Below are 8,732 nucleotides of genomic sequence, written 5' to 3'. Positions count from 1 at the left end.
TAATTTGGTTTAAAACTAAACTGAACCATAAAAACTGGTTTTTAATAAACTGGTTTTCATAAAAACTATGGTTTCAGTTCAGTTTCAATTCAGTTCAGTGAAACCAGTTTTTTTGCACACCCCTATTCACCACACATATGCATTGATTTTTATTGAACTTTACTTTGGGGCATTTTTGTCCCCTTTTTTTATTTCTTTTTCTCTTTTTTTTCTTTTTCTATATTTTTTTATTATATATATATATATGTTCTTTTTCTTTTTCTTTATCATTTTTTTCTAAAGTATATACAAACGTATCAATGCATCTGGTTTTACATATAGTGCATGAATATGTACCCAATTCCCAATATTTTTAACAAAAATAAAAATTACACTTTTACTTCAACTAATGTCCCAAGTTTCCCGTACCCAAATGATACACACCCTCACTAGCCTAAGCTAATCAAAGATCCAAATTAAGGACATTTATTGTTTTTCTCTTATGGGTAGTGATGTGCTACAATTAAGAACAAAAGGGATTAAATAGGCTCAAATTTGGCTAACAATGGTTGATGAAAGGTATGCTATTTGGGTAAGTGAGTTAAATGAAATGATGACCTCAATCATATAAAGGCATGTATACATGGAATAATGGACATAAAGAATCAAACATATCAAAGATTACAATCATAGAAAGAGAACAATGCACTCAAGAATGGAAAATAAGTGGTTATAAGATGTAACTACGCAATTGAGCTCAAAACTCACATGCTTGTGTTCTTAGCTCAAAAACCATGTTCCAAAACACATTCTTCAAGCAAGTTTGTCACAAAATTTTTTTTCAAATTTGTAGGGTGCCCTAAAAATAATTTTTTTTTGGAAAAGAAATCATCACCCTAACCAAGTAATCCTAACATAAAAAGAAATGGTGAAATATGTACAAATTCTAACTAACATGCAATCTATCATGCAATATAACAACTAATCTAAAAAAGACAAAACTTAAAAATTTGTGTTGAAAAAGGAAGTTGTTACCCATGGAGGTCGGTCGGACGACCTCCCTACACTTAGAAATTTGCACCGTCCTCGGTGCATGCAAAGAAGAGCAAGGTGGATGGGTAGCTATAATTGATGAGCTCCTTCAAAAGATTGTGCGGGTGAACTTGTTTGTTGCCCCATTTAGAAGCTTTTCCCGCCCTTTTCTTCTTGGTGGCCAACCTAAAAGGAAAGAAAGAGAAAGAAAATTAAGCATACAACAAAGATATGAAAGCAATTAGAACATAGGCGGGGCTAATGCCAAATAAGAGTAAGGTTCTCACTACATGGTAGAATTGGCGTGCCATGCCCTGGGTTAGCGTGCCACGCCCCTTGTGAGACTTGAGCATTTTTCCTCTGGAAACTAGAGCTGGCGTGCCATGCCCACGGTTGGCGTGCCAAGCCCACTGTAAGATGCTCAGCAAATTTCCCTGGAGATCATAGCTAGCATGCCATGCCCTTGTTAAAACCTTGAGAGCTCTTCTCTGGAGATTATAGTTGGCGTGCCACGCCTGGGGTTGGCATGCCACAACCTTGTTAAAACGTTGGGAGTTCTTTTCTGGAGATTGAGCCTGGCATGCCACGTCCTGGGTTGTCGTGCCACGCCCTTGTTAAAACCATAAGAGCCCTTCTCTAGAGACTATAGCTGGCGTGCCACGCCCAGAGTTGGCCTGCCACGCCGTTAGTGGAACTTGAGTAACCTTTTCTAGTAACAAGAGCTGGCATGCCACGCCCAGGGTTGGCGTGCCACACCCATAATCCTTCTCTGGAAATTAAGCTTGGCATGCCACGCCTATGGTTGGCGTACCATGCCCTTGCTGTGGTTTCTTTAGCGTGCCACGCCTAGTCTTTTTTGCTTGCTTTCTTCTTATTTTGCTACTCTTTTCTCCTGAAATGCATACAAGAACTAATTTCAAAGTAATATTCTAATAATTCATGATATAGCTCTTAATAATGCATTGAATCAGTGAGAGTTTATCAATTCTATGGTTTTTTATGATGAGAAAATAGGTAGATGATGCAAGTCATCACAACACCAAACTTAAATTTTGCTTGTCTTCAAGCAAATCAGAGTTATATGTGTATTGTTCTAAACTTCTGAGACTTTACCCTTATGAGAATGAAACAAAAAATCAGAGATAAAGATTAAGTATATAGCCATGCATGAACTTTGTTAATTTCTTTGATATTAAACTAAAACCTTTAGACTTTTGAGGATCTCTTTTATACTGTTTCTAGAGCTCTATTTATAGGTTTTCACCTTGAAGTAGTAGAGACATTGTTTTCTTTTTGTTGTTTTCCTCTTTTCTTTTATTGACCACGACTCTAACTGTTTTGTCTCAAGACAACCCTTTAAGGTAAGCTTTCAATTAGCACTCCAAAACTAGTTGGTTTTAGGGTACCAAGTGTTGAAACACCCTTAGAAATTTACTTGCTCAGGTCTCTTTTCTTGACACAGCTTCACCACAAGCATCTACTAGGATCTTGACTCTTTCAGCCCTTTGTTTCTTTGTTTTGTTCTTAGTAGTTGATGCTCAGAGCCTTGGGTCATTCTTGCTACTTCTTGGTTATATTGATATTCGAGAGTCATCCTTGGCATCTACTTCTATGTCCTCTATGTCTAACTATCTCATTCTGAATTACTCACCTTCCAAACTTCATTTTATGGTTTCATACTTACTCTCTATCTCTTTTTCTTAGTTAAATCTACTTGGGTCATAGTTCCTTTCTTTCCTTTTGTGAACAATGCATCATTAACTTCTTTTAATTAGCAGGAAAAATTCATTGGTATTGAAGGATAACAAGCAACATTTTCTTTCTTCTCAAAATAAAACTAGCAACTTAGAGACATATGCTAAAACTCTTAATTCAAAAAGCAATTAGACATATCAAAGGAAATTACTATGTAAAATAAAGGTCCCCTAATGGAACTCAATCACCTTTTGCTTCAAATCATGGCATTTTTGCTTTTCCCTTTGATGCAGCATCCTTGGAGCTGTTGCCACCAACTCTCCTTGAAGACTCTTTTTGTCCTTGGGCTCGTTGTGGCTTCTAATAGCCAAGCCTCCTCATGAATTGCCTTTCTTCTTCCTTGTGTTTCTCTAGAATTTCTTCTTGGTGGGGGTATTCAATGCCTCCATTCCTTGCTCAAAGGTTGGCGTGTTTGGCTTCAAGGTAGCTATTGTATTGCACAAGTAGTTCAACTTGGCTTGTGTATTGACATCATACTGTCTCCTATAGATGCTTCTGGATTCATAAAGTGCTCTAAATTCAGAAAGGTTCCTTTGTTGCACCATTTGTTGCTCCCAAATTTGGTTGAGACTTCCTTGCATTTGATCCCAATTAAAATTCTTTTGCTTCTCCATGACTAGGCTCACATCTCCCTGCAGTTGATTGATGCTTTCCTGCATCTGCTCCCATTGCCTTTTTTGACTTGGTGCTTGAACTCTTGGCTGTCCTTGGTGTTGTGGCTCTTGTGGTGCTTGCACATGAGCTATATGTTCTCTTGCTCTCTGTAGTGGATTAGGAGCCACCACTTTTTCCATCTTCTTGGCAGTGATTGGGTGATCCACCTCCAACACTGTTTCATCTACGTTGGTCTCTATCCCAGCCTCATTGCACAAGCGTTGAATAATGCCAAGGAAGACCAACCTTGTGCTCTCCTTAGTGCTTGTTAGCACCCTGTGAATATTACTGACAATTAGTTCTCCCACATTCACATTCTCACCATTCATGATGCTATAAACTAGCACTACTCTCTCTATGGTAACTTCTGAGGTGTTGGATGTCGGATTGAGTGACCCTCTCACAAATTCCAACCATCCTCTTGCTTGTGGACACAAGTATCTCCTTCTCAATTGACTAGGTCTTCCATCTTTGTCCTTGATCTATTCAGTGTTGATGACGCAAATTTCGTTTACAATGTCTTCAAAGCCAGGATCAATCTGCTTCACTCTTTCTTCATAGCCGTGAGTGGCTCTTGTGCACCTCACTTCTAGGGTTCTTTCCAGATTTGCAGGGTTGTAATCAATGGCTTTCCCTCTCACATAACTCTGATAGATGAGTAGTTGGCCCAACGGTGCAGCAGCGTTGGCATAGAACTCCCTTACTAGACTCACCACCACTTTCTTTGGTGGATTAAAAAGTGCTGCCAATCCCTGATGTTGATCTTAATATTGATCTCCCTATGTTTATCCCTTCCCATCTGGAAACCCACTTCTGGAATAATTTGCCTCTCACTTACCCACCTAAAAAATTGATTCTGATGGAAGAGTGAGAGGAACTTGTGCTCATTATAGTTTGATGTACTAGGAGTTGTTGGCTCCTTTGTCTTCCTCTTCTTGGAGCTTGAGGCTTTTGAATCCTTGGGTGGTACCATTTGTGATGAAATTAAAAGGGAAGAAAGAAAGAAGGGCAGGAAGAAAGAGGAGCAAAATGATTTTACTTGCCAACACCAAACTTGGAACTTGCTTGTCCCAAGCAAGAAGAAACCAAGAAAGTAAAGATGGAGAAGTGTGAAATGTAGAGAGAAGGGAGAAGGGAGAAGTGTGGAGTGTGTTGAAAGAAGGGAGGGAATGGGCAATTTATAGAGGGGAGAGAGAATCTGAAAGGGGCTCTATTGAATGTGCAGTTTGTGGTTCCCAATAGTGGATTCAAAATTGGCTTGGCGCCCAGCGTGAATTGCAGCGCCCCCTTTTAAAAGTGCCCAGCCTTTTTGCCTTCAAAGTGTGAGTCCCAATGTGTACTTGCACTTCCCATGACTTGATGTGAGAGGGAGTTTATCAATGCTTTTTTGGGGCCTACTTGCCCATCTGAAATTGCAACCTTTCACAATAGTAACTAGGGAATAATTGTGATTTATTGGTAATTAGTTTGGGTGTCTCTTGGACACCAAACTTAATTTCGTTGCCTCTTGTGCTTGGTACTGATGATTAAACTTTATTATATACATCATAAGTGAAGGGTGTTTGATTTTCTTACCATTCTTCGTCCACTCTATGTGCATATAATAAATTTTGTTCCTTCATTTTACCAAGATGTTATATGCAATGAAATTTCAATCCAACTCAATTCAATATTTTCTTAAATTTCACATATTTAAAGGCCTTCTCTTCATGTTGGTGGCCACTCCAAACTTAATTTTCAACCTACTCATAAAATAATCTAATGTTGCATGGTAGGGTTGAGAGTTAAGTGGAGTAGTGGCCACACCAAACTTACTTCTTTGGCAAGTCATTAAACTTATTGAAGGGTCACACACTATGAAACATTTGTAATAAAAAATAAGGGCTACTGAAGCTAAAAACTTAAGCAATTAACACTTAAAATCTATAAACTAAGACTTATCCAAATCTAAACACTTATGCAATTAACATAAAAGTCTAGAAAGCAGTTAACAAGAAGGATATGAATGTTGGGGTGCCTCCCAACTAGCGCTTCTTTAACGTCACTAGCTTGATGGTTCTTTCTCCTCAGCTGAGGTTGTAGTTCACTCTATGCTCTTCTAGTGATTCCCCCAAGTAATGCTTCAGCCTATGACCATTGACAGTGAAATTTCTCTTTGAATTTTCATCCATGAGTTCCACATGACCATAGGGAGAGACCTTGATGATTGTGAAAGGTCCTGACCATCTTGATTTCAGCTTCCTTGGGAAAAATTTGAGTCTTGAGTTGTAGAGGAGGACTCTTTAGTCTTCTACAAAGTCCCTTTTTGCCAGCCTTTGATCATGCCATTTCTTTGTCTTCTCTTTATAAATCTTTGCACTTTCATAGGTTTGATTTCTGAATTCATCCAGTTCATTCAGCTACAACAACATTCTTTCACCAGCAGCTTGATCGTCAAAGTTGAGCATCTTTAGAGTCCAAAATGCTCTATGCTCAAGCTCCACAAGCAAATGACAAGCTTTTCCATACACCAATTGGTATGGAGACATGCCAATTGGTGTCTTAAAAGCTGTTTTATAAGCCCATAAAGCATCATCTAACTTCTTGGACTAATCTTTCCTTGAGGTCCCAACAGTCTTCTCAAGAATTCTTTTGAGCTCCTTCTTTGAAGTTTTTGCTTGACCATTGGTTTGTGGGTGGTAAGGTGTAGCTACCTTGTGCTTAACACCATATTTGAGGAGGAGGGTCTCTAGTTACTTGTTGCAAAAGTGACTTCCCCCCATCACTTATGAGGGCTCTTGGTACCCCAAACCTGCTAAATATGTTCTTCCTCAAGAAGTTGATCACCCTTTTGTTGTCATTAGTTGAGGTTACAATAGCTTCTACCCACTTGGATACATAGTGCACAGCCACTAGTATGTAGCTATTTGATTATGAGAATGGGAAAGGTCCCATAAAGTCAATTCTCCATACATCAAACAGCTCTAATTCCATGATGAACTTCTGTGGCATTTCATTCTTCTTGGGTAGATTACCAGCTCTTTGACACTTATTGCATCTCTTTACAAACTCCTTTGCATCTTTGAAGATGGTAGGCCAGAAAAATCCACATTGTAAAACCTTTGCTGCTGTCTTTTCTCCACCAAAATGCCCTCTGTAGGTGGATCCATGGCAATGCCAAAGGACTTCTTGTCCTTCTTCATGTGAAATACACCTTCTTAATATTCCATCAGCACATCTTTTGAAGAGGTATGGCTCATCCCATATGAAGTGCTTGGCATTATTGATGAGCTTCCTTCTTAAGTGCTTGTTAATGTTGGAGGGCAGCTCTCCAATGGCTTTGAAATTGGCTATGTCTGCAAACCATGGAGTCTCTTAAAGCACCATCAATTGCTCACTGGGAATCTTTCATTGACACCAAGGATGTGAGCTTCATTGTCTACATGTGGGATCCTTGAGAGGTGATCCACCACTTTATTTTCTGCTCTACTTCTGTCCTTGATTTTAATATTGAACTCCTGAAGTAGTAGGATCTATCTGATCAATCTTGGCTTTGATTCATGCTTGGTTAGCAAATATTTGAGTGTTGCATGATCAGTGAATACAACAACTTTAAAACCAATGAGGTAAGACCTGAATTTGTCAAAAGCAAAGACTATAGCTAGGAGTTCTTTTTCTGTGGTGTTGTAGTTCTTTTGGGCTTCATTGAGGACTTTGCTGGCGTAGTATATGATATGCACTAGCTTGTCTCTCTTCTGTCCTAATACAACACTAATAGCAAAATCTGATGCATCACACATCAACTCAAAAGGAAATTCCCAGCTTGGTGGTGCTATAATAGGTGCAGAGGAGAGCTTGCCTTTAAGCTCCTCAAAAGTCTACATACATTCTCTATCAAATATGAAGGGTACATTAGAGACAAGCAAGTTACTTAATGGTTTAGCAATTTTTGAGAAGTCTCTAATGAACCTTCTATAGAAGCCGGCATGTCCCAAAAAGCTCCTAACTACTTTGACATTGCAAGGTGGGGGTAATTTTTCAATGAATTTCACCTTGGCTCTGTCTACTTCTATGCATTGTTTAGAGATTTTGTGGCCAAGGACTATCCCTTCTATAATCACAAAATGACACTTTTCCCAGTTCAAAACCAAGTTAGTCTCTTAGCATCTCTTGAGCACCAAGGCAAGATGGTGTAAGCAGTTAGTGAAGGAATCACCAAATACTGAAAAATCATCCATAAACACTTCAATAAATCTCTTAATCATATCTGAAAATATGGACAATATGCATCTTTGGAATGTGGCAGGTGCATTGAACAATCCGAAGGGCATGCGTCTGTATGCAAAGACACCATATGGACATGTAAAAGATGTCTTTTCTTGGTTCTTAGGGTTCACTACAATCTGTTTGTAGCCAGAGTACCATCCAAGAAATAATAATAATCATGTCCTGCCAGCCTTTCCAACATCTAATCCATGAAGGGTAGAGATAAGTGATCTTTTCTTGTGACTTCATTAAGTTTCCTGTAGTCTATACACATGCGCCACCCGGTGACTGTTCTTGTTGGTATCAGCTTATTCCTATCATTTGGCACCACTGTGATGCCTCTCTTTTTTGGTACCACTTGCACAGGGCTCACCCAAGGGATGCCAGAAATAGGGTAGATTATCCTGTTTGCCATAACTTCAGCACCTCTTTCTGTACCACTTCCTTCATTGATGGGTTCAATCTTATTTGTGGTTGGATGGAGGGTTTAGCATCTTCTTCTAGGAGTATTTTATGCATGCACATGGATGGACTTATCCCTTTCAAATCAGCAAGGGTCCACCCAATAGCATCCTTGTGTTGTTTCAACACTTCAATTAGCTCTTCCTCTTGTTCCTTACTTGAGTTGGAATTGATGATTACTGGATAAGTTTCATTGCTCCCAAGTAAGCATACTTGGGAGTGGGTGGCAATGTCTTCAGTTCCAGTTTAGGTGCCTCCTTCTCTTCCTTCTTCTCCTCCAACATGCTTGGATTGATTATGTTTGCTGGCTGGTCTGGTGGTGGAATCTCATTGCTTGATTATTGAGTATCTTCTAGTATTTCATCAAGCTCATTTTTTTCCAGGATTTCTTGCACAGAGGACTCAATTACATCTAGTCTCATGCATTCTCCCAATAGTTCTTTTGGGTAGCTCATGGCCTTAAACACATTAAATACCATATTCTCATCATGAAGCCTGAGAACTAATTTTCCCTTTTTTACATCAATAATGGCTCCAGCTGTTACCAAAAATGGTCTCCCTAATATGATTGAAGCTTTGGCCTCTTCCTCCATGTCAAGTACCAC

The sequence above is a fragment of the Arachis ipaensis genome, chromosome B08 (genome assembly GCF_000816755.2).
Source record: "Arachis ipaensis cultivar K30076 chromosome B08, Araip1.1, whole genome shotgun sequence".
In the NCBI taxonomy this organism is placed as follows: domain Eukaryota; kingdom Viridiplantae; phylum Streptophyta; class Magnoliopsida; order Fabales; family Fabaceae; genus Arachis; species Arachis ipaensis.
Note: the sequence above shows the minus strand (reverse complement) of the source record.